Source organism: Xiphophorus couchianus, chromosome 10 (genome assembly GCF_001444195.1).
Source record: "Xiphophorus couchianus chromosome 10, X_couchianus-1.0, whole genome shotgun sequence".
NCBI classification, from domain to species: Eukaryota; Metazoa; Chordata; class Actinopteri; order Cyprinodontiformes; family Poeciliidae; genus Xiphophorus; species Xiphophorus couchianus.
In genome coordinates, this window is record NC_040237.1 from 10,274,928 (window position 1) to 10,301,693 (window position 26,766).

Sequence of the window (26,766 nt, forward strand, 5' to 3'; positions counted from 1 at the left end):
GCACTATAAGTACCCTGTTAAGCTTTGTCTACATTTAACACAAGATATAAAAGAATAATGAAAGGGTGCAATGTGAACCGTTAATATTACAATAATATTACAAAAAGGACTTAAACTTGTGCAAGGTGACTGCAACATGAAGATACATGAAAGCATTGTGGCAGTTATCCAGGTCAGAATGATGGTAATATTTAACCTGACTAAACGGATAAGGTTTATATATCTGCCCTAGAGAGCAAGCCGACAAAACGCCTTATCTTTGTCAAGTCAGATGAGGATCGGTGTCTGAAATGCCAGCATGCTCCACCAGAAGCCCCTGGTGAATTCTGATGCAACTTTACCTCAGTGGCCGACTTTCAGACAGCCGAGAAGCAGCTCCGCGCCTCGGCTTCCTCTCTCATTTCCTCCTCTGTTGCCATTTCGTTGAACACATTTAATTGTAGTGCACTTTTCTCCTTCCCTGATGAACAGGGAATGCCCTGCAGAGTCATAGGCACTGAACCCTAATTGGTCTAATGATGGTGGTGTATCTAAATGACCTACCTCCATCCAGGAGGGGTGCTGTGTTTATGTCTGCTGCCTTGGGTAAACTGCGCCCTGTCCTGTCGCTTATGGGGGCTCTTGTTTGTAGTAAAATGCTGATGTTTATCGCTGTGGCAAACTGACCCAACTGACTGCAGACAGTAAAACAGATTACTGCCTCTTTAATGATTGTATTTATGTAACCTCTCCTTAGACAAATGAAGTGTTTTCTCAAGAAGGTGCATGTGGAAATGTTTGAATCAGCCATCTAGCATTGGTAAACATAAAAATACGGTGTGTTATTTTTCTGTTACTGTATTGTCACTTTGGAACTGTGAAATACTATTTTTTTAAATGCTAGTGGGATTACCCAGTATTCTGATTATGTTACAAAGCAATACGGTTTTCTGTAATGTTTGAATTCTAGCATGTGTGTATATGATCCTTTGTGAAATGTTTGTTACCTTTTGGGTGTGTCCTTGTAGTGGCCATCTTGGAACCCTGCTAAGGAAGAGGCCCGCCTCAAATCCAGCTCTTTTATGGAGGGAGCAGAGCTGGCTGGAGTTTGATTGGCTGGGGGTAAAATGAGAAGGCAGGGATAACCAGTATAAAGGTGGACTACTGGCTGTAGCAGGAACTGTCTGAAGGGAAAGCTGCCATTTTGAACTGTGCTATGATGCTGGAGGCCTAATAAACCAGCTTTGATTATTGTACAGACAAGTTTGCTATTTTTTTTCCTTCCACACCATGCCTCTCAGTGTAACAGATTAGCAAACTACAGTGTTAGGCTAAATTTATTTTTAGGAGCTTCATAATACTTTACAGCATACGATCGTTAACACAGAACCCTCTGATTTACAGTGTCTTGCAGAAGTGTGCATGCCCCTATAAATATTTCACATTGTGTCATGTTATAAAAATCTATGCATTTTATTGTTACAAGCCAATTTAAAGTAGAACATAATTGTGAAATGAAAGAAGAGTGATATATGATTAGAATTTTTTATCCTTAGGTTGTTTTTTTTTTTTTTTTAGAAAGAAAAATAATACCTTCTCTTACTCAAACCCCACACCTTTCACTGCAACTACAGCTTCAAATCTTTTGAGGTATGTAGCAGTTTTGCACATTTAGAGATATTCAGTGCGATTCCACATACAACCGCTAGGGGGCGTGTGTTGCATTGGTGGCATAGAGAAGGTTGGGCACACGGAAGAATAAACTTTCCTGATGGACGCTAAAGGAGCTCAATGTGTATGCCTCATCTTTTCTATATCACAGGTCAGTAAAATTTATTTTGATGCTTATCTATTGCTTACCTTTACGTGTTGAAGAGATGAATGAATTGATAGTCAACTAGTGAGTCACATTATGCAGTTTGTGATTAGTATTGTGTAGAAAACGGGACATATTTCTGGAGGCTAATTAATGCTAATGCTTTGCACGTGTGTGTTAAGCTAGCTGTTTCTCAGCTAGCTTAACACACACGTGGTGCTGAAGGACTACTGAATTCACTCTGAACTTGTTGAATTTGTACTTTCTGGAACGGTTCTCACACAAAGACATTATTTTGGTCTTTCTTCATTTGTAAAATGGGCATGTCTTTATGGGTTATCCCAAAAGTCTATGTTATGACATTCAGTGAGTAAGTCATGGTTGCCTATGTGTGAAACTCAATAAAGAGGCACAGAGTTAAAGGAGTGTTACACATTTTTTTCAATTTCGGTTTTAGAGTAGAGGTTTTTTTTGAGTGATAGATAAAATATGTTTATTCTGTGAAAACAACTGATAGTTAAAAGCTAAAATGCTTAAATATTAAACTATATTTTATTTGTTCAGAATAAAATTATAAAAGCTATTAAAATAGTTAAAAGTAAAGTCATATTTTTATTTTGACAGTTAAAAATACAAATGGTCTGAGAAAAATGGACAGTGTATTTGTGTTAAACCACTAACTAAAAAAAACATCTGTAAGTTGATTTTGTTATTTAATCAACGTTAGAATATTAAATGGAGCATGTTAAAATAATTCTCATTTGGTTTAAAGGAATATTATATCCATTAATGATGTGCTCATTCTAAGGGCTAGCTTTTAGAGTTACTCAGTGATACCTGAAGTTTTTGATATGAAGAATTGTACATGGAGTGCATTCATTACACAGAAGAAGAATAAACCTACCTGTTAGATGCTGTCTCATCTTTTTTTATATCATGCTGTCACACATTGAGAGAGCAAAATCACCACATCACCCTGAGCTCATTCAAGGTTGCCGGGTAACAAATGCCTAAAAGAGCTAGATTTATACTGTGGCCGAATAATTCGCAGGTACATTTTATTAAAAAATTATTATAAGTCACCTTCCACATGTGGGACTTCTAAAAGAAATTGTTTGTACTGGATTATTTTTCAGATTAAAAATGACTAAATATTACTAAAATATATTTTGAAGCTTGATACTGTCATGTGACAAATAAAAAAAGCAACAAGTAGCTACTAAGTGTGCAACACATAAATGAAATGGATATCATATAAGTATAAAGTTAATGACATATTGGTGACTGTGGAAAAAAAAAAGTTTTCTACAAGTTTCTATAATTGTCCAAGAGCTTTGCTGCTGAGCTGTGTATTTCTCCAATATTTTCGTTTGTTGCACCACGTTCAGTGATGTTGATTAAACTCAAGATCTCAGCAGTTATGACTGCTGAAAGGTCAGTAACTGCCAAAAACGTAAAAATTACATCCATACCCATATAAACTGGAATATAACAGTCATATAGTTTTGTTGCTAGAGGCAAATTAATTAAAAAACAAGTTTTTAACACTTGGCAAGACTGGATATTTACTTAATATGTATGCTTTTATGCTCTGCAGCTTTTCCCAAGTGAGATTAGATCAGATTTATTCAAGTGGAAGCCAAATCACAAAGAAGAACCGAAGGCCAAGATTTTCTTTTTTGAAAGATAGACAATACAGAAATAATGTTTATCTTTTTTAAACAGTAAGCGTACATTTGATGACATGTTATTGTTCTGCTTCACAGTGAGTTGAGCAGGAAAAATGGAGAAAGGGAAAAAAGTGTCAACAAGATTTTTGGTTCCCATCAAACAGAAGTCCTGCTTCTGCGCTGCTCCCTGAATGCAAACCCAAATAACACTTCCGACCCCAACGAGAATGAAAACAAAAGTGGGGGAGTTAGTCGTAGGGTGGATCCCCGATGGCCGTCTCAGGAAACAGCCACCGCCACTCCCTCATAACTATCTGCTGTGTGGATTTACCAAAAAGGAGGGGCAATTTCACTGACAGATGGGGTATGGTGGCCCGCATTAAAAGACCCCCGTCTGACTGAGGACTCACATCCTCCTGCAGTGCCTGCCAGTGACCTGGGGTGACCCTTGGCCACCCCTGCTCTCCACAGGATCCATGAGAACGAGCATGGCCTCCATGAGTCCCGCTGTCTACACCAACCGAGGGAAATACTTCGGAGCAGAGCTCGGTCTTTGCAAGCTTAAGAGGAGACGGTGAGGCCCTTTGTTTAAATTACTCTCAGACCTGGGGACCGTTTTGCTCCTAAGCTCCTACGTTAAAAAGACAAAGATAACATACAGAGGCTGGCGTCCTGCTTCCTGCTCCGCATCCTGTCTATTTTATGAGACTGAAGTGTCTGCCTTCATCTATATAGACTCAGTGAAATAATAAACATTGTATGAATTCTGCTTTGTAATCCTACAAAAAGCATAATTTATAAGTCATTCTGATACAGAGAAGAGGGAAAGAAGAATAGAAGGCAGCTGACTTGCTGTGACTAAAGGAGATGCTAAAAGAGAGAAGAGAATAGCTAGCAGACATATTAACAATGTAGAAAGGAGAAAGTAGTTAAACAGAAAAATAGAAGTTGTGGAAAAGAAGATATAGAATGAGATTAACAAGCTTATTAACAAGCTACAAGACTCCAAGAACACTTAAAAACTGCATCATAGAGGAGCATTGATGTGATAACATTCTGAAAGGGGAGTGTCGTAAGGATTAGGAGCTTAGAGAGACAGATGCCAATTTCAAGGAGTCAAATTGCAAATTCAAATTTCTTTCAAGTTATGTTTGATGTTTATACAACATTTTTTTAATAACAAATGGAGGTAATATACTTACTTGATTGTGCTATAAAATAGTTTTATGTGGCTGGAAAGGCATAATATTCCTTTTTAAAGGAAAGATGATTCAAAGGAAAAGCTGCAATGGAAATCAGGAATAATCATCACTCTAGGTTTGCAAAGTAAATCCCTTGCAAGATTCACAAGGCATTGACTGCAGCCAGCGCCAGAGCTTCCAGAACTACACACAAACTTATTCAGGACAACTGCCTCATTCCTTGGGTTAAGCCACTTCTGAACCAGAAGCAATAGGATGCGCTGCAGCTGGGACAAAAAGGAAAAGGAAACGACTGTTGATCGCTTGTTCAGATGAAAATACAACTTTCATTTCACTTTAGAAGTCAAAGTTCCAGAATCTAAAGGTAGAGATATTTACTTGAGTTCTACTGAGCTGATTTCATTTTTCTAGTTGTCTTGTCATGTTGTCCTACCTACTCTGCTAAAAGCACCAATTCCACCTAAAATGACCAACGTAAAAACCACAAGGAATAGTTTTAATTATCAAGACGAAGATGAATGAAACTAGAGGCAATAATACAGGAGAACTGACGAACTTTATTAAAGCAACCTAGCCTGTATTTGAACTACTGAAAAGAAACTTCAGAGTATTATAATGTTCTGTTGGAAATATATTTATGAAAAACAATCTCCCAGTGCATTTCCAAATATCATGTTTGGATGTGGTTAAACCAATAAATAAGAGGGGGAGAAAAGTAAATCAGAGTTAAACAAAGACATCATAAAATGAGCCAAGCTGATGAACATGGGCAAGAATAGAAAAAAGTAAAACAGAACAACACTGTAGCACAAATACAGAGTTAGTTGAGAAACTGACAAAACAATGTTTAAGAATAAAGTTTTGTGTTACCTTTTATTAGTTACAAATTATTTTCCCTCCCTTCAGCGCCATGCCTGTTACAGGTCAATAAGTCCTGAAGTGCGGGTCTGTCTCAGAACCTGCAGCGTCTGCAGGAAAAATGTGATTGAAACCATGTGAGATGAAGCAAACTCTGGATTCAGCTTTCCATATGACCTAAACCGTGAAACCTTAGTGGACCCAAATCTGCTGAGGATGAAGAGGTCCCAGTGTCATAAATAGAGACAGAAACTGAAAAACACTTCTGCTGGAATACATTTACTTGTATGAAAGTTTAAAGCAGGTGCCAATGCACAAGGAGATGATTACAGAAATATGTGATCAAACTAACAATAGTGGGATCAGAGCTGAATTATGCATCTCTGATGCATAATGCTGTTACTACAACACACTTCTCCCATGGCAACTTTGTCATAAGAGCTAAATATTACAGACACATGTCATGTGCTGCATTTTCCTCAAACGTCCAGAGGTACCAGTGATATTTGAGGTGGATCATGAGGAACGTGAAGAGCAGGTTTCCATGAGATCGCCAACGAACTGTGACACCACAAGATTTCACTAAGCTCCCTGTCATCATTACCTTAGGAGGAGAATCCATCCTGGAGGTTTATGTGTCATTACATATTGTGTGTAGGTGTGTGCGCACGTGTGCGACACAGAAATTCACTGAGGTCTAGAATCTCTCACATTCTGTCCCTGCTTGCAAACACATACACGCTGCCCAAACTCCTTTGTTTGTTTGTTTTGGGTGTAACTGAAACCATGGTGCCGAGCCACATCTCCCTGTAGTTTCAAATGGCAGACTAACATACCAAGCCTGGACGGCTGCCTCGCTGTATCTCCCTTGTGTTTTTGTTTTTCTCTCTGTTCATATTGTCTAATTCTCTTTTTTCTCCTCCTCTACTCTTTCACTCCCTTCCACCTCCTCACACCCACATGTACAAATTCATACACACTGACAGCTGACAGCTACTCTGCGGCTGGATCTGCAGCGCTTCTAATCACACTCGGTTTCTGCTTTTGCTGAACTCATCTGTTCCAGTGGTGTGGATAAACTCCAATCTCCATCACCGCTGCTGCCACCTTCCTTCCTGATATGTGTCATATACAAGAAACGCCCTGTCATCGATACCAACCAGCGAAGCAGAACAAAAAAATAATTTAAAGGGGTAGTTAAGAATTGTCTGAAGTGAGGCTATAAGCTTAACCAATTAATTGGTTAAGAAGGTTAAATTCAAGTTTGGTCACCATCAGAAAACAACCTGCGTCACAAAAACTTTGAAGGTAGTCAGTGTAAGTTTTTTGCTATCAGAGTAACCGCCTGATTTTAAAATGGTGCAAAATATAAAACTTACATTGGGTTATTAATTTTTACTTTGCATTGCCTTTCTATTTGGTTACTTTAACTGGAAATGTTTTGCATGTTGCAGTGGTAGGGATGATCTCATCTTTAGAAAAGCTCTAAATACTTGGTAAGCAGGCAGTCATGGCATCATCAGGTCCACAAAGACCAGCACTCTCTCTAGCCTTAAAAATCTTTGCAGAGTTTCTAATGTCTTGGTCATTATCTCCTTTCTGTTCCTATCAGATAGCAACTCTGTCACCTCTGTCCGTCACCACATCTGCTGCAGAATGCTCATCTGGTCCAGTACTTCCGCCACCCTTCATTGCACCGTTGAAGAAAACTGCAAGACTTTAAAAGGACCCAAGCACCTCAAAATAACCCCAGACAAAAGGTTTGGCTCACCTCTTGTGGCATTACTCTAAAATCCCATCTCCAAGCAACTCTCTCTCAGGTTCATTGCCCCATATGAAATAGAATCCATCATCAGTTATCCTGCCTTTTCTGTATATATTGCATATCTGTATAAACTGATCTACAGTACTATGCTGAAACCAGAACAGCTTATACAGACCTCATTAGTGGTAAAGTAAATCACTCTCCCCTCTCTCATTCTCAAGTAGCAGATCATCTCAGGCATCAATTTGGGCACATTTACAGTGATCAGACTTTAGTAAACAAAATGTCACACAACCCTCCTTTGACACAAGGAAACTGAAGATTGTGTGTTTCTTAAAACATAATGCTTTAAGAAGAGCATGTGAATATTTCTTGCGTTGTTCTACAACAAATGTAATACTTTTAAGATCTAGATTTCACTACATAAAAAATAACCATGCAGTTTTTCTTTGGGTCATCAGTACACTGTAAGCTTTGCATGTTATCAACTAGTAATCTTTTTAAAGTAAAACCATAACAAAGCAAACCACTTGCAGGTTTTATAAAGAGTAAAACATGTTTCATGTGCTGTACAGAGTATAATCAGTCCTATACAATTTCCCTGGGACATTATACTGTACTGGGTTCTATGGAGGTCAATGAGTTCCCCTTCAGTCTTGGCATCAGCATATACAAAATAAGTTTGTCTCCATCTTTGTGTGTGTGTGCATTTGTGGATTTTTTTTCATGTGTGTCTAGGTGAGGTGGAGCCTCTCTGAGTTGAAAAAGGAAGTCAGAGCAAACGAGTTGCTAAAAAGAAAAAAAGTCTCCCTATCAGAGGGAAAAAACGAGCGTGATTGGAAGTCAGCAATTACCATGTTGGAGATAACAACATGTGAATGATAAGAGTGCCACGATTTGGCCCAAAAGGCAAATCCCTTGTGGGCTTCTGTAACTGCTGCTCCACACGTACAGCACACGCAAGATGACAAAAATAGATAGCGGTTCACTACATTTCTTTTACTTTGCGATATCATGCTCCATTAACATATTCCTGGAGTAGGATGTCTTCAGTTAGCTAACATTAACTGGATTTTTTTAAACCAAAGGAAATTCTCCTGTTTGGCTGTGTCAGTAGTTAACTTTGTAGTATCCAAGATAATTTTACCTGCTATTGATTATTTGCCAAAAATATTTGAGCACATATAGAAGGTAGTAACACAGACCTAAAACATCCGTCTGTCTGTTCATCCATTCATCCAACTGTTTTTTACAGTTGTCCAATTCTGCCTTAGGATCTCCTCCCAGTGGACATTTTCTGGAGAATCTCCAATAGGAAGCATTCTAGATGCATCCTAATCGGAAGCTCAAACCACCTCTGCAAGAATGCACAGGAGCAACAACTCTAATCTGAGATGCTGACAGACATTGAACCACATGGTTTATCTCAGAGAGAGTCATGCTATTTTTCTTACTAATCTGAAATTCAAATATAAGTGGCAATAAGCAACTCTGTTTAAGAAGAGTCAGTCAACTGTGAAATCACATTTTATTCTTGTTTTAAGTGCCTACTCAATACTGTTCTTCAGTCATTGTGTCTCATTGTCCAGTTGTTGAGGCTATTTAACTTATTGAACAATTAGTTAGTATTGAATAGATTCCAAGTTGATTTTTCTAAATATTTAGACCCATGTATTAAACTGTTTGCACAAGGTTGAGTAATTTTCAATAAAAATATTTTTGTTAACAAACACATGAACTGTTGTCCAGTGCCAGCACACAGCATCTAGTGTGTGAGTGAGTTACCAGCGACTTCATATCTGAGTATTTGTGTGTGTGTGGTTTAGTTTGTATCTGTGTCACAAATCAGAGCTGAGTTTCAGTTGGCTTCCTGCCTCTGTTTTCTGCCAGAATGTCTGCACATGCTCTTCATTTACTGCTCCTCTTCAGCATCCTTTTATTTTTGTTTTGTTTTTTTCTCATCGACTTGAATATCAGGCCTTCCATCAAAGATGTAAGGATGCTTCCAAACCGCATATACAGTTTCATCCTCATCACGCTCATTATGAACATACATGTCAACAAGAACAGGGAACAAACATTCTTACTCATTATAGATCTTCTCTAATCCACACATGGTTAAAATTAAGATAAAATATATATATATATATACATATATATATATATACATACATTCACCTAAATATTGTAATAGCCCCACCTATTAAATGTACTACAACATTATTTATCCTGACAAGACCAATTAAATACTGCGGCAGGTAATTTCTTTTTACCAGCATTATAAAGGACTGAGAGAATATCCGAACTGGACCATGTTACAGTTCTGTGACCACGAACTGTGATCATTTTCACAGATTCACATAGGACTGTGTGGCCTGTGTCATACGATGCAACCACAGCTGAAATGTCAAAATAAGTTTTTTCTGATTTTGATAGAAAGGTGATAGGTTAGCTGCAGAGCGGTCAAGGAGCTTTAGGACTGGTCGACTGAAAAAAGATCTTACAAATCATGTTAGATCATCTTCATGATAAACCATGTGCATATTGCTTACCTGGGGAAGTCATTGCACTATGATACACTGTAGGAAAATTTGTAATTTTCTATTTTTTTCTCTTTCTATTTTAATTTGAGTTTGTTTTTAACACTGCCCCTTAAATTTTGCATTATGGCCAACAAGTTGGAAAACGACAATTTGATAGGAGAGCACATGACAGCTGCATCTTTCTCCAAGCAACAACATGTTCCCAAACACTGTAAATCAAACAGGATTTCAACGGGAGTTAGATGTTTTAATTTGATTCTCGGACCAGCTGAGTTATAGACTGTCTATTTTTCACAAAGGGCAAAAGTCCTAACCTGGAATCTGTGTAAATAATTACCGGGAAAACTAGGATTACTCGAGCATATAAAGTATCAGTAACGGATGTGAGCACCATGTGGTCCCTGGGAAGCTGCGTTGTTACGATCCAAGTCTAAAATGTAAAGAACTGGTTTTCACTAAGCAGCTGTAGCAAAACGACAAAGCAGATGAACACCTGTTCATATTTTTCTATGCACCAGCTGAGATTTTTTTCATCAAACACAACCGGCAATAAAGCACTTCATAGCCTCACAAAATCATGATGCATGTCAAACTGACATCTGAGTATCTGAAGCAGGATTGGACCATAATGTCTTTACCGTCAGCAGGGCCTGTTACTGGGATCAGATATTTCTGCTGCCATTCTGCAGATCCTGGTTGACAAACCCTTCATTGCGATGGATCTATATACAGTCAGATTCAAACAAGATTGTTTTCTTTTACAGCCAGATGTGATGAGGAGATCCATCAGAATTCCAATACATTTGCAAATGCAATGTCTGCAGATGATCACTGTTTTTTTCCCCATCTTGTTCGTCTCGCCTTGCAGAAATGACTTATGTGAGAAAAACAGGGGCGATCAGAAGCTCAGATCTTTCCACAACACTGTGAAAGCAAACATCATTAACCCAAAGTAATTTTTATGAGAGAACTCTGTCAGAGAACAAACATCAATAAAGCGAGAGCGCTGAGTTTCCACAAAAAAGCAACTCCCATGTCCTCAACATTTTTTTCTTGGAATTACATTGATGAGCTCTATCAAAGCAGCCTGCAGAAATCTTGAGTCATATTTCATTTCTTCAAGTTTCCAAAAAGTCAAACTTCCTTGCAATACTTTTTTTAATGCTTTTAATCAGAATTTCTCCAGGATTTCAGAAAATCTTTCTTGTGACTTTGAATGCTTTTCAATGCCTGACCATTTCTACAAGGGTGTGCCTTTCTTTATAAGCAACTTAACTGTGACCTATAAATCCTTCAGGTATACAAAGTTTACTAAATCTCAGTCAATGAATCAATGTTGTGTTGAAACATCGCAGAAAGATTTTAAATAAATGCTTGGGGAGATTGTTACATCCCACAAGAATTCAAATGTGCTTATTGTCATCTACAGAATGAATCTTCTCCCTGCAAAGACAGTGGTACGGTAACCAATGTTCCTTCTTACAGCTTCCATCAAAATCAACATAAAAAAATAAAACAAAACATCTGGAAGCTATGATAAGAAGAACAATTAGTACAGATGCAGAAAACAAATACATTTGCGACTCTGGTGCACATACACAAGACTGATCCAAAATGTGGAGTGTAATTGTAGAGTCATTCTTGGAAACAATGCATTAACACCCCTTTACTTAAGTCTTAAATACAAACCACAAATGAAAGAAAATTAGATGTTATCGTCACCAAGATAACTCATGAGGAACAGATACAAACCTCTGCAGAAGAATTAAATCCCAATGAACCTCACACTTCATTTTATGTTAGACCAACACAAAATAGTGTACACTAAAGTAGAAAAAGGACAGGTTTTCAATTTCTTTTACAAATATAAATCTGAAAAGTGTAACCTACATTTATATTCAACCGGCTTGAGTCACAAATTGCTGCAATAACTCCTGCAGTAAGTCTCTGCCATTTCATTCAGACACATTTATTTTCCCATTTTTCTTTGCTTTCAGTTGGATAGAATGTAGTGAATTTGTAAATAGCAGTTTTAATTCCTTGCACAGATACACAGTTGGAATTACAGTCAAAAGAAAAACTTAAGATATGCCATGAAAGTGTTTTGTAAAATATCTGGACATATGAATAATTTATGTCAATTTTTGCCATACTGAATAATTATTAAAATTATGACCACTGGAGATGTGCAGCAGTGCTCCTGCAGTCCTGCACGGATGGATGGTTGGATAAATAAACAAAAATAACAAGATCAAATGGATTTATTCTGAGATTAATTTACAAACAGGTGGATTCTATTTACTAATCAGACTTCTGAAGGTAGCTGGTTGCACTACATTTTATTATCAAAGTAGGTTGAAGGGACTGAATACAGTTCAAATTAAACTTTTATGTGTAAAAAAATAATAAAATACCCTCCCTCTCTCCACTGCCACCAGGGATTTCTGTGTCTCAATTTAATTTTTGTCTCTCATTCATTTTCACTTGACAACAATAAGAGACAACAACATGAACACACATCCACATAAAAATATCCCACTCAAAAAAAAATAACGGGGATATTCTAATCACCCTTATATATACGATTGCATATTTATTAATGCAATCACAGCAAATTAGTTGGTTTGGGATAACATTCCTATGGCGCCGTCATGTTTACTCTGCACACAAGTACGGCAAAGAAGGTAACGACAGGAAACTACAAACAAGGTCAGAACTAAGCCAGACTGAACATGAATGCCTTCCTGGTAAGTATTTCTGAACCTGGAACCCTTTCTCTGTTTATTCGACCTGAGTTTTATATTATGCATGAGCTGTCACAGAAACTCTTAACAAAGCAAGTCGAGGCCTCAGAAAATGAGTTTCAGATCTGTATCAAGTCCCGGTCTGAACTGGAGGCAGTTGTTTTGTTTCAGTGAGTCTATTTAAGGCCAGGAGCTGGACACGTTTCATTGAGGATTGCTCTGCCTGAAACGGTTATTTGAATTCAGTGATGTGGAGAAGACTGATTTGACCGTCATTTGTAATCCACTGTGGAAAGGACATTCTGTTTGATTTGTGTGAGCACATTTCAGATCATGTTCACAGCATTTGAGTCAGTTTTACATCCCTGCTGTACGGAAAGCAACACAGTGGACTCTGGGGCAGAAAACGCCAATGCTTCACTAAACAAGATGTGCTTTCGGACTTCAACTGAGCGCCGTCCAACTTCTGATACACGAGCGCAAAAGGCCGTCACACACGTGCAGGCACACCAGTGACTTCTGTTTATTGAGTTGGATGTTAAATCGTCCTCCAGCGACAGACGCTGAGCTTCAAGAGTGCTGAAACAGACTGTGCCTCGTGTGAAAGATTTCCAAACACAGCGTGTCCAAGTTCACTCTGGAGAAGGCCCCGTGAGAGCCTGACCAGGTCACATCATGCTCGTTTTACCACATCATTGTCCAAAAGCTACAACAATCCATCTGTGAGACTTGTGATGAGGAAAGAGTTTCAGGTCTGCTCGATGAAGTTTAATGGAAATAGATTTGCCCAAAGGAAGCATGTTTTCATGTATACTGCGGACCAGTGTGAAAATTTTCATACCCCTTGGACTTTTTGTCACATCATAACCACAAACTTTACTGGTATTTCGTTTTGTGATAAACCAAAGCAAAACAGCACAAAATAGTGAAGAGAATGAAAAAGTTTAAATGATTTGTATCATTTTTTGCACGCACATTTGTATTCATTGCCCCTGAGTCAAGACTTTGTAGAGAAAACTTTCTGTGCAGTTTGATGGATACAATCGATGAACATAAGATTTTTCATCTTGCAACACAATTCTCACTTGGTTTTTGTTCTGGACTTTGACTGGATCATTCTGACATATGAATATGCTTTATCCAAACCCTGTCATTGTAGCATTGGCTGCATGCTTAGGGTTGTTGACTTGGCACTAGCCACACCTCCACAAGTCTGACATCTTTTGCAGAATGTAACAGTTTTTTTTTTAATATCACTGTCCTAAATTTGGCTTCATCCATCTTTCCATTTACTCCTACCAGATACCTGACAATGAGGCTCTCCACAGCATGATGCTTCCACCACAGTTATTTGTTATAAGCATGGTGTGTTCAGGATAATGTGCAGTGTTTTTTGTGCCACACATAACATTTGGCATGTAGGCCAAACAGTTTGGAAACTGGGATTTCTTTTAGCTTTCTTTCAATTCTGGCTTTTTTTCTTACCACGCTTTCATAAAGACCACTTCTGTGGAGTGTTGACCTAACAGTTGCTCTGTCAACAGATTTTATGGATCTGAAGGTAAAGTTACAATGTTCTCTCTTTTTTCCGGTCTTTCAGTTGGGGTGGTTGGCCTTGTCTTAGTAGGTTTTCAGTTGTGTGTGTTTGTGTGTGTCAGTGTGTTACAAGCTTGAGATATTGTTTTATAACCTTATCCTTCTTTGAACTTTATCCCTGTTATGTCTGCTGTGTTCCTTGGTTTTTATGATGCTGTTAGTTCACTAGAGATCTCTGAAAAAACATCTGAGACCTTCACAAGACACTTGTATTTATACTGAGATTAAATTACACACAGGTTGGCCACAGTTACTCATTAAGTGATCTAAAACATTTTCAAAGTTCTAGAATAAACTTCTAAAATGGTAGGAGTTTATTCAGTTTAGTTGTAGCACAGACAATAAGGATTTGTATTTGTGAAGCATCTAGAAAAGCATGTATTAGTTTCTTTCCTTAGCCCATGTATGCTTTGTTTTGGTCTGTCACCAAAGTTTTCAATATATCTCATGAAATTCTGTGATTGTAATGTGAAAAGGTTTAGAGGTTGTAAATGTGTTTTGCAAGGCACAATAAGAACATTTACAGTCTCTGTGAAAATACTAAATCACGGTCACATAGCTCACTCCTGTGGACAAACGAAGTATAACTCTTGAAGTCATGGCTCCATAGATGGTTACAAAAACCCCCAACTGTTGTCTATCATCAAAACAAACTTCCAAAACCTTTTGACGGCGATCAAACAAAATCAAATCTGCCATTCATCTTTATAATCCAGGATAGCCTAACAATAGAGGAGATACATTTGTTGGAAATAAACCTCCACAAATGTTTCACAACGTGACCTTTTCACTCAGCAGGAGCTCGTTGTCAGATAGTATAAACAAATGTGACGTAACTGCACTGGTGTAAAGTGCATGAGTAACTTGTTGTCTATGAATAATGAGTGGTCATGGTCTCGGTTGGTTTGTGGTCAATTGGAGACAGATGTGTGAGAGAGAAAGCAGCACATGGGTGGCGTAATCAGGACCAAACTCTCATGGGAAAACAAGCAGATACAAACAAATATGGGGGTCCTCTCAGAGCACTGGGAGACCTGGTTCTATTTAATTTATATTTTTGAATGTAAGAAAACTGATTTTTCTAAACAAATCAAATACAAACTTAATTAAACAATGGCTAAGACCATCAATTAAAATAGAAGTGATAACTCAAGTGTACAACATAACACTAAATCTTAATTTAAAATGAGTTGCAACATGGTCCAAAGGCACCTGATAACCTATGTAATCTGGCAAAGCCCCCTGCATATTTTAGGAAAATACCCTTTAATTTATGAGGGAAGAGTGGCTCGGGAAGCTACCAAGTTACAAATAACATGGAATTCATAATGCAACTCAGTCTGAAAAACCTGGCATGTTTCAAAAACTGACATGTAAATTGATTAATTTTTGGGAGTTTTCTACAATTTATGATTACTATTTATGTTCTTAGAAGGTCCTGTGAGGAATTTCATTTGCACTTTTTGGAACTCAGATCATTTTCCAGAATTTGCAGGCTGCTTACATTGCATTTACTTGTAGCATTTCAAATCTTACTGGTTACTTTTGCTGAATTATGAGGTGACTTTTAACACAGTACCTTTTGGAACTCCAATAATACAAACCAGAGTACAGATTAATTTTGTATTTTCCAGAAGATAACCTGAAAATGCAAACTGAAGTATATATTCCAGAAAGTAATCTGTCAGTACTGAGGAAGTAACTTATTGGTTCTAGAAAGTATTCTGTGAACAGAGGCAAAGTCCCATAAAGCTTCAGGAAGTAAGCCTTCAAACGCACTTTTTGACTTCCTTGCAAGTCAGCTAAAAAAACAGATAATTCCTGGAAAGTACCCTACAAATTTCAGAATGTCAGTTTTGGGTTCTGGGTAGTTAAGCATGAATGTAGAGAAGTAATACTCAAGTTGGAAAAAATCCCCTCAAGGATATGAACTGGAGGAAACAAAAGATCACTTTGAAAAAATGTCTTAAAATTTATCACAACACCTGCAAAACAGATGGGGGTGTGATTAAAGGAATGCTAATGATCTGAAATGAACAATATCTGTACACAACATGCTGTGCTTTTAATACCTCAGGTGTCTCTTATTTGAGAGGCTGTGTAGTCTTTAAAGATTACCTGTTTGAAATGTTATTTGCAGAAAAATCTTTGAAACTTTGTAATATAGCTTTTCTTGACGTGTTCATGATGTTCTTGCTCACTTGTAAAGTACAACTGCTGTGCTATGTAAATTTCAGCAAGGCTTTATCCACGACAAACAAACCCTCTACACTTTGTACACTAACTTGTTCAGGACCTTCATTGCAAATCAGAGTTGTAGGCTGTAGGTTATTGGTACTTGTTGCTGTTGCAGTCGGAATACCCAGTATTGGACATATCATCTGTAACTTTGGGGTGTTGGAAAGGAGGCTCCAGTAGATGAAGACACATCTGTTGGGGAAAAAAAAAAAAAAAAGATTGGGCATAAAGTTGAGCCTATATTCCCAGTATGTGTTGCATGTCACCAGGGCTGCTCCTTTTCTGACAATGCTGTCTGTTCTCTCATTCAAACTCTTTAAGTCCATCTACAGTTGTTGGTACTTCAGAATAAGGTTACACATGTGAAGAATTGAAAGGAAGTTAAAAAGCTGGAAAAAAACAGTCAGACTTTCTCATCTACATTTGGCTCAGACACATTGCTGCTACAGTGACCTATTCTGCTCAAACAAGTAGAAATGTTTGCATTGAGTGAGCATTAATTTAATGAAAGACTGAAAATACATTATTGTGCTTTATATTTGGGATTTGTTTTGTAAATTGTAACATTTTCTAAGGTTTGAAATATGACTAATTAAAAATTGCATTTGTTCTGCTAAGTTTAAAGACATATTTTTGTCTATGTCATGAAATGATCCCTGTATAGATATGAACAGATGACTACTAGTTTCAATCAATGTTATTTTGCAGCATCCAGATGATGGATGGTTTTTGAATATCCACCATGTATTCTGCCAGAAAAAGCCATCAAGATTTTTTTTTTTTTAGCAATCCCCTTGCTCTTTTTTACTCAAAATATTTCGAGGTCTCTAAACATGGGGTAAGTATAAAAAAAGTCTTAAATATTTCTTTTGGCACTGATCAGCATGTCAACAGGACTCTGGCAGAGAATCAGTCAGTATAATTTGGATTTGTGATTTGAATCGACAGCTCTTTTAGTGACCTGCAGGATGAGTTCTGGGTTTGCCTGCTCATTCTTTCTTCAGCTCTCTGCAGGGAAAAGAAAGGTTACGCCAAAGTCTTTGCTCTTTCCCAGTTTTAAAAAGATTCAGCTCTGGCCTGCAGAAGACCTCCTATCCTCTTTGGACCATCTGACAACCCTCTATCATCTTTTTTGATTTTTTTACTCCCTCATGCTTTCCCCTCCTCGTTCTCCTCTGTCAAATCTGTCTTCGCTGGGGCCTATAAAACCACCTGGCAAGAGAAACTCAAAGCATTGGACTTGAGTTGGATCTCCCGAGTCCCACAAACCTTTACAATCATTTTTACGTTTTATTAAAAGAGGGAAAAAAATCACTTTAACGAGGTCCACTTTTGTGTACCAAAAGGTCAACATTTTCTGAATTTTCACCTTCATTGTTACAAAATTATTCAATATAAATGTATCTCATTCTGGGCTTTTCTAAACAATTCTTGTTAAATTTAATTTACTAAGCATGTTGAGGCCAGAGCCCTGCGACAGACTGGCGACCTGTCGATGGTGTACCCCGCCTCTCGCCCGGAATGTTTGCTAGAGATAGACACCAGCACCTCTCCCAACCCCACTAGGGACAAGGGTGTTAGAAAATGGATGGATAGATGGGTTGAGGCCAGATAGGTGCAGTTCCTCTGCTTTTTCTTCCCTACACTCTCAATTATAACCCCAAAAAGCATTGAAATTTTTTTAATTTTTTTATTGAGACATGGAAAAGGTAATGCAACAGGGTAATGCAACAGGTTACGGATATTCTATGTAGTGGAATTTAAACTTGTAAACACGCGAGGGAAAGATACTTAAAAAGCTGGCTCAAACATTGTCTTACTGCATCAGCATAATCTCACTTTGAAAAACTAAATAGACATTTCTCAAGCTTCCATTTCCCTACAATATCTCAAGTGTAACCATTTTTGACAACTTTATAGCCTCTGGGGGAAAAAAAAGTATTTTCTTTGACATATACTTTTCCTTGATTGACCAGAGTTTCAGGGAACTTTTAAATAGTTTTTTAAAATTCTAGTCACGCGAAATATTAATATCAGAGAACATGACATTTAAGTTAAACAAATGTGTGTTGATCTTCATATATCCAGAAACAGCAGCTGAAAACTGCTTCTTAGATAAATTTGCTTATACTGGCAGTGAAAGGATGTTTTTAAAAAGTTTAAGACAACTGGAACTGTTAAAAACAAGGCTGCACTAGGATGCAATTTTATATTACCACCACTTACAGTAAGGGGAGTTATCAGGTGGGGAAAAAAAACTACAGAGTGGACTGTTGAAACCTTCACCTGAAAATGGCCTTAACTTAATGTCCCAGAAGGACTCAGCCTTGGAAATTAGTCTGCATGTGGCACCCATCTAACAATGTCAGAGTTGCATGGTTACACTGGAGCGTGCTGTTTCAAAACTACATGTCATCACTGGGCATCAAATATCAAGTCAGCTATGGTCCAAAATACACAAATACCATATTGCGCTGAGTGAGAGCAAAGAACTGTTCTTCCTGTGTGTTAGTCCCGCTGGAGCCTCTAGATGGCAGTATTTGATAAAAACTTTGGAGATACTTAAATCCTGAAGTCTACTATAGTTTCTGAGATGTATAAAGAGACCTTTTACACTTCTATGCATTAATATTAGATATAATAAACCAGATTTTTTTTTTTTGGAGTTTCATGATCCGTTCATCAAAATACTAAAATATTTTGTTAAGACAACAGATGTATGCTATAAACTCTGAGCTGAAAATAGAGTTCAAGAAAAAAACAAAACAAAAATAATGGCAAAATAATTTTGGTTATTACAACAGACAAAAAGAAAAAAGTAATAATCAGAAATCTGACAAAAAGTCTAATGTAGTTCAACAAAAGTGTAGAAGGCACTATATAAAAGTCAGAAGATCATTCTTCTTTCAGAATTCTTCTTTCTTTGGATCTTTCAGAAGAATACATTTTGTATGGTGTACCACTTGCCCCAAATCTATGAAATATTTAAATATTAAAGCTTCTAAATAAAAGGGAAAAATTGCTTTGATACATAAGTGAAACTTTAACAAAGAACCAACTTCAGTTATTTCTTTTGGATGTTACTATCAGTGTTTTTTTTTCTATTTCATAAAATGTATATTGTAATACAAAAAAAAGAATTAGAATGATCAAAAATAAAACACACAGAAGAAAAGAGTTTTAGGACAAATCCATTTCCCAAGAACATGTGCCCTTAATAAAAGGGATGTTTAATGCTAGCTTCAAGAGTTGCTATCTTATCTATTGTTTCTTAAAGGCATATTTTCTAGTCATCGTTATCCATCATTATTCCATCATTATAATTTTCTTTTGTTTGTTTTACTGCACCAAAATGATTTTACTTATTTACATTTTTAGTTTTAAAAATAAAATGTTAAATATTTAAAATGGAAGTAACATAAAAACAGATATTTAAAAGTTCATTTGTTTTGTTTTGTCACAGTTCAATTACTGGAGATGCTTTATGCAGGAATCAGTTTTCAGGAATTATATTTTTTTTATTTATATTTTTGGTTGTATTGTTAAAAGTCAACCCAGATTTATAAGGCATGGTTACTTTGGTCAATGTTTAATAGAAAATAGATAAAAATTTTCACATTACTTTGTTAAATGTGAAAATGGGCTTAGTAAACATTCTGTTTCATTAGATCTGGTAAAACCTACTCTGAAATGACAAAAAAAGAACCCAGAAAACAAATTATAAAAAGTATTGTTAGTGGTAAGCATTAACTCACCAGCATCACATTTCCTTAAGCGTGTTTGGTGCTTGTCACTCATTTGTGGTTACAAAAACAACCGCAGGAGTCCACAGTCGCATTAGATAACAGTAACATACCACCCAAGCTTCATCATCACGTTATACAACTCTCAGAAAGCAGCGTCTGGTTCAGCTCAAGCCAGAGTGAAAGTGATCGGGGACCTTTTTCCTCCTCCGTGATGGTGGGGAGAAAGAGCAGAGTAGGCTGTGGTCAGCACTCGACCATGAGAAGAGGTAAAATGAAATATCTTAGAAATGAAGCATGACTATTCAGAGAGGTGAGAACTAAGCTGAACAGCACATGGGAAGGCATAGTGATGATGTTAGAAACCACAATCTGAGCTCTCCAATCACACCCACACACGTGCACAGAAACAGAGTAAGCAGCAGTCATGTAATAAGGCTCAAATTATAACTTATGCACATTTAACATGATTCAGGAGGACTCAATTATATAGACCTACACTGGTAAATAAATGCTATGTCTGATTATTTTTTTATATATAATACGATCCCTTGCAGAACTACTCATTCCTTGAACTTCTGATCCTTTTGCGATGTTACAACTTCAAACTTCATTTTATTTTGTTGGGATTTTATTAATATCAATACAATTTTAACAAAATATATTTAAATTTGTGCTTTTGTTTGGCAAAATGGTAAAACTGGTTGAGGATGTATAAAGACATTTCCATAGTATAGTGTATAGTGTAAGCTAATATCTCCACAAAACTGTGACATTAACAAACATCAAATAGTTATGCCTAAACACATGTCTATCAGTAGATTCCAACCAAACTACAATTTAAAGATTTTGCACATAGTGCATAAATTGTAGTGAAGTAACAGTTATTTTTAAATGTAATTATATGTAATTTTTTTATTTTTCTGATGTGATTATTTTTTATTTTATTTCAATGTATTTTGAGTCCATTGTTCTTTGCTACAGGCCACAGAGGGGACAGTGTATTTTAATGGCTCATAGAAACTTTATTGACAGTAGTAATTTGAAGAGCAAGTTATATGAAGAATTCCACTGTATCATGAAGAATCTTTGATAACCCAATGACTAAAGGAACACATGTCCTGTGTCTACAAATTCAGCCCAAATCATCATCCCTTCATCGCCATACTTTGCCATTGTTAGATGTTTATGGTGATTTGTTGTGTTTGTGTTTCTTCCAAACATGGAAATGCTGATTATAGCCAAACATCTTAACTTTGAACTTATCAAAGAATATTTTTAGAGAAATCTCTCCATGCTTATTTAGATTTAACTGAAAAGAAAAAAAAAATGTGGTGCTGTATTTTCCTTCAAAAAAAAGCCTTCAAGAAAAGCCTTTTTCCACAGGCAACCATCTGAAATAAGCCATTCTTGGATATTCTTTTTCCATTTCTGCTGTGATAAACATATTCTCTCCTTAAATGTATTTCCATTGTGTTAACACATTCCAAAATGTTCCAAAGTAGCAATCTGCAAAATGTTCCAGTGTTAATGCATTATTAGAAACACACAGATGCTAAAGTCCCTCTTAAAACTTTGAATTTTGCCTTAGGTTTTGAGTATCTAAGGTTGTTTTTAATATACCTTGAAAAGACCAAGTTCTTTTATTGACTGATTCCTCCAATCCCAGAGCTTTGAGTAGGTGTATCAACTTTTTCACAACAATCCAGATATTGTTCAGAACAAAAATGATCACACACACTAGGAATGTTTCCCCAAGGATAGTATTACATTTTACGTTATCTCTGCAGCCTGGAACATAAATGAGAGAATATTTTTTTGGGCAGGGCTTTAAAGCATTTCTTGATGCAATGAGTTTGACTAAATTAAATAAAAGATGCTTAAACAATGTTGAGAAAAGCTTTTAAAGAGCCAGAAATTTGAGATCAGTGCACATTTTGTGCTCCAATGACATGTTCTTATTTGCTGAATTTTGATGTGCAACAACCACAGTGGAAATAATAATGCTTATTTAACTGGGACAAGCTAGAACTTGTGATGGATTGGCAGTGACAGCACCCACTGTATAATGACAACATTTGAGCAGTAAAACTTCAGGGCTTTAGTCAGAGTAATGGCGGAGCTAATGCAGCGTTTGCAGTGCCAAACCCACAGCAGACAACGGTATGATAAGACACAGAATATCTGTGATGCGAGAAAAATTGCCTCAGACAGCTCCCATTAAGATAAATACCTGGGGTATACATTAACTATTGAAATCCTATAAGGGTTCAGTTTGTGGACAGGCAAACAGCACAAAAAGACATATCATGTGTGGTAAAATAGTGCTAGTACAAGAACAAGACAACTAATGTCTATATTTATATACAGGGCTTTGCAAAAGGATTCAAACCTCTTGAACTTTTCCAAGTTTTTTTCAAGTTACCACAAACTTCCATGTATTTTGTTTAGATTTTTTTGTGATAGAGTAGAACAGACTGTGCAATGGAATCCTATAGCCATTTGTATTCAGCCCATGTTACACTCATACCCCTAAAGGAAATCCAGTGCAACCAGGGATGCAGGAAATTGATTCATTAACATGGAAGAAGGTACTCAGATCAGATGGGAACAAATTATTATTATTTTTTTTACTTTGGCATTCTCACACTGAAAAATGTTGGTGGCACCAACATTTTTGACGTTAAAGATGATATTCAGCAGGAACAGGAAAGCTGGTACAAATTGTAGGAAGATGAGTTGAGCTAAATACAAACCAATGCAGAACAGAGTGTAGATCTATAGCCTGAACTTGAGGAAAAGCATATGTTATTGATTGTTAGTGTACTCTAAGTGGAGTGGATAGTTTATTGTTTTGAGGAAAGCAAGATGCAGAGGTTAATTAGACTGTACTAAATGCAGCACACTGCACAACGAATGCCCTACTTTGCTGCTCACATCCCAGAAGATTTACATTTCACTCAGCAAGTACAACTTAAAAGAAATTTAACTTGAAATTGGCCTTTGTCTCTTTAAGCACATTCCATCCTATCCAACACTCCTCCTTTAGCACATTATCACAAAATGCTTCTCCAACGGCGTCAATTTATGATGTTTACCACCGTTTTTAGGAGGGTTGTACTTGGTATGATAGACTCAGCAGGTGCTAGTTTGGTGGAACTGTGTGAGAGAAGCATGGAGAAGGGGTCTTCTCTGGAGTGGGAGCTTGTCTGGGGACTGAAGATCGAAAAAGGAGCATAGTGGGAATAGGTGGCTCATTGTAGGAGCAGCTGTTAGGCACCCCCTAAAGGCTGCCACCAACGATTCAATGATTTTTCAAACATGCATAAAAGAATCAAAGCAACACTCTGGGTATGTGTTTGATGAGGGAAGCACAACATAATAACATATAAAGCTCAAAAAAGTCAATTTTGCAAAAGCTATGCATGGGAGAAGGTATACTCCCAAGCCAGCAGTGTGCAAAGTCAAAGGTTTTTTTAAACTGATAGTTTAAAAATAATAAAGGATAAATGTCCTGTTCTTTACAGGCCATTTATAAAGTCGCTTTACACTACATTCAGTCATGCACATGTTTACACACTGATGGTGGTGAGCTACATTGTAGCCACAGCTGCCCTGAGCCATTCTGACAGTCATGAGGCTGCTGTCAGTCAGAGGGCCCAGCAACACCAGCCTTGAGACCACTATCAGGAAGCAAGGCGGGTGTGGTGTCTTGCCTAAAGACACGTCAACTGAGACAGATGGAGCAGTGGTTAAAATCCACAACCTACCGATCACAACACTAACTTCAAACTTCCATCAACGTCACCACCATCAGATTTACTTTGGGATTGGACTTCTAATTAGAATTAATTAGTTGGGTTGAATCTGGCTCAGACACAATGTCTATGGGCCAGGTCTGGTTGGATTTTCCAGACCCAATCTGAACTCTATCACTGAAAGAAAGCCTGTTAGAGTCAGCGAAAGACTTGAGACTGGGGTGGAGGTTCACCTTGTAGCAGGCAACAATCCCTAACATACAGCCAGGGCTGAAATGAAGTAGTTTAGATAAAGAATGGTCATATATTAGAATGGCCCAGTCAATGTCCAGAACTATGTTTAATTAAAACGTTTTGCATGTCTTGACAGAGTTATTGACATCCAAGATATTTAGCAAAATAACGGTTTCTAAATCTTTCTACATCCCCCAAAGGACCTGCAAATTGGAAATCTTATACAATTTTCTTTCCATGTCATATTAATACACTACTTTGTTTTGGTGTGTTACATAAAACCACAATTAAGTACCCGGAACATTGAAGTTTGTGATTATAATGTGACAAATGTGAAAAAGTTCAAATGATATGAGCAGTTTTGCACTACATTACAGCTGATTTTATGATGATGGATAGTACACCGAGTGAGCCTTCCCTCATTCAAAATGAATATTAAAGAAGAGGAGGAAGAGGAAAATAAAAACAAAAGGAAAATCCAGATGTCAACTGTAAAGTTTGTCCAGCTCCGGTCTGTGGCCACTGGAGCTTTGTGTATAGCTACAGCTGCTTAAGAGATTATGTCCGGCTGCTGCTGCTGAGGGAGCTACACAACAAAGCCAGAGAATTCTCGGAAGCACTTCAATCAAGGTCTCCTGCATGGTCCCGTGACTGTCACAGTTCCCTGTCCTCAGAACACCGTTAATTTGACGGGTAGATGTGAAGAAAGGGTGTTTCCTGAAAATGTAATAATGTGTAATGCTTAAAAAAATGTGGATGCTGTACTTTTGTATATGAAATCTTCTGATTATGACACCCTGAAAAGTATAAACTGGATAAACTGATATGACATTGGCTGGAGTGAGAATGTGTTGGTTTAGTTGATGTTTTTTTTTTTAATCCAGGTTTAATTTTGTTCACATATAGAACCATGAGTATAGGTGGTGAAACCTGGTTTGTAGCTCTTCAAAAAGTAATGGATTCAGTTGAGGCCACGACTCAGTACAGGTCATTCAGGTGAGCCAGACAGCAGAAACCAGTCTTTGTTAGTTACAGTCTGTATAAAGTATCACTTTTTAAAAAGAGTATGCCTAGATAAAGAGGGCAATCAAAGCATATTGTGAAAGTTCAGTGGGCATATGGATGGAGTGAGTTCAACAAAGATTTTACTGCCGGGGACAGAAATAAAAAGAAAAGCAGAAACAAAATCTTCCCTTTTATTCCTGCTTATATAGACATACATACTAGTGTTAGCACTGCACCACGGTTATTCACTATACATTTAGAGAATTTAATTTAATTTCAGTAGTAGTACTGCTGAGGGGTGGGCATTTATTTTGCGCCCATGCAGATATTTGACTAGAATAGCCTCATCATGTTGTAAGTCTCCCCCCTGCTGTTTCTTCGCCTGGATTCTAGCTGGTATGTGAGCTTAATTTTGTGTTTTTTGCACCATGTGCAGTCTTTCTATTAATTTAGCATTTTGCTACAGGTACACAAAGTTAATGATGTGCTAAATGTCATGCAGTTTCTTTCTTTCTGGAGAATAAAAAGGTGCATGGAATGTATGTTAATGGCACTGTATTATTTCCACAGAAGCTAGTTCTGTTTTAACATTTTATTTTGTGTGTCACACTGCTAATTAGCATTTTCAGACGTGCTAGTCCATCTGATTGCAGAAACACTGCTGCTTTCCCTTTTTGCAGTTTTATGCCTATTTGTATTTTAAATTTTCCAATTTTGCATCGTATTTTCTATAAAGATTGTTTTAATCAGTGTTGCCTATTGTACATGGACTAATTTGCTAATATCAACATTTGGCTTAAAGGTCACGACAGCCTTGCCTCAATTAATTTTTCAGTGAATGAGATTGAGTGAGTGTATGAAAAAGATTTTACACTCTTTTTTCAGGTTTTTTTTGTTTTTTATGCATGTTTCACTCCCTTCATTTTTACCCAACTATCCATGAGATGTTTGAAGTTGTACTTTATCTGATAATATCCCATATTAGATGTCTACTGTGTGTGCTACACTTTAAAATCCATATGTCCTGATATAAGCACTGTCCCACGGCTCAAATTCTCCGTTGTGAGCTTTGGCGAGTTGGCTGCCCCTGTGCCTTGGGAGTCTGAAAGCCAGAGTTTGCTCAGTGTTTAAAGAAATGTTTGGCTCTGTGGGTTTGCTCCCTGTTGAGGTGTTTGTTAGCCAAAGCCGATTTTGACAGCCCTCAGAGGAGCGTGCTTGGTATGCCTCTTCAAAGAGTCTCTGCTCCCGAAGCAGGATGTTCAGTTCTGTGCAGCTTGGAAACAACATGAAGCAGACAGGAAGGAAGGTAATCCATGAACACGCATACTCCTGCGACTGTCCACATAGCTGAACACACACAGGCATATTTATTCTCTTTCTTGATGCCAAACAAATGGCAAATGTTCTGTTCTCTCTAGATAGAACTAACCAATAAATTCAATAAAGTCAAACTACTCCTACCAATTTGGTAACTTGTGGTAAGGATAGGTCTTATGAAAGACTTCAAATAAGTTTAAAGAATAATAAGTGTTTTTGTTCAAGTAATTGAGTTTGTGATCAACAACCCTTGAATTCACATTTGCATTAGCCTGAGTGTGGCATGGAAGAGATCAGC

The 26,766-nt window shown here is 37.2% G+C and overlaps 1 long non-coding RNA gene across 1 annotated transcript; it reads left to right on the top strand.

Annotated features, from left to right (window-relative positions):
* Positions 1-1,666: 1,666 nt before the first annotated feature.
* Positions 1,667-4,234, top strand: LOC114151904 (uncharacterized). The gene is made up of 2 exons (XR_003597040.1): positions 1,667-1,801; positions 3,562-4,234. It is a non-coding gene; the product is annotated as an uncharacterized LOC114151904 (long non-coding RNA).
* Positions 4,235-26,766: the final 22,532 nt, after the last annotated feature.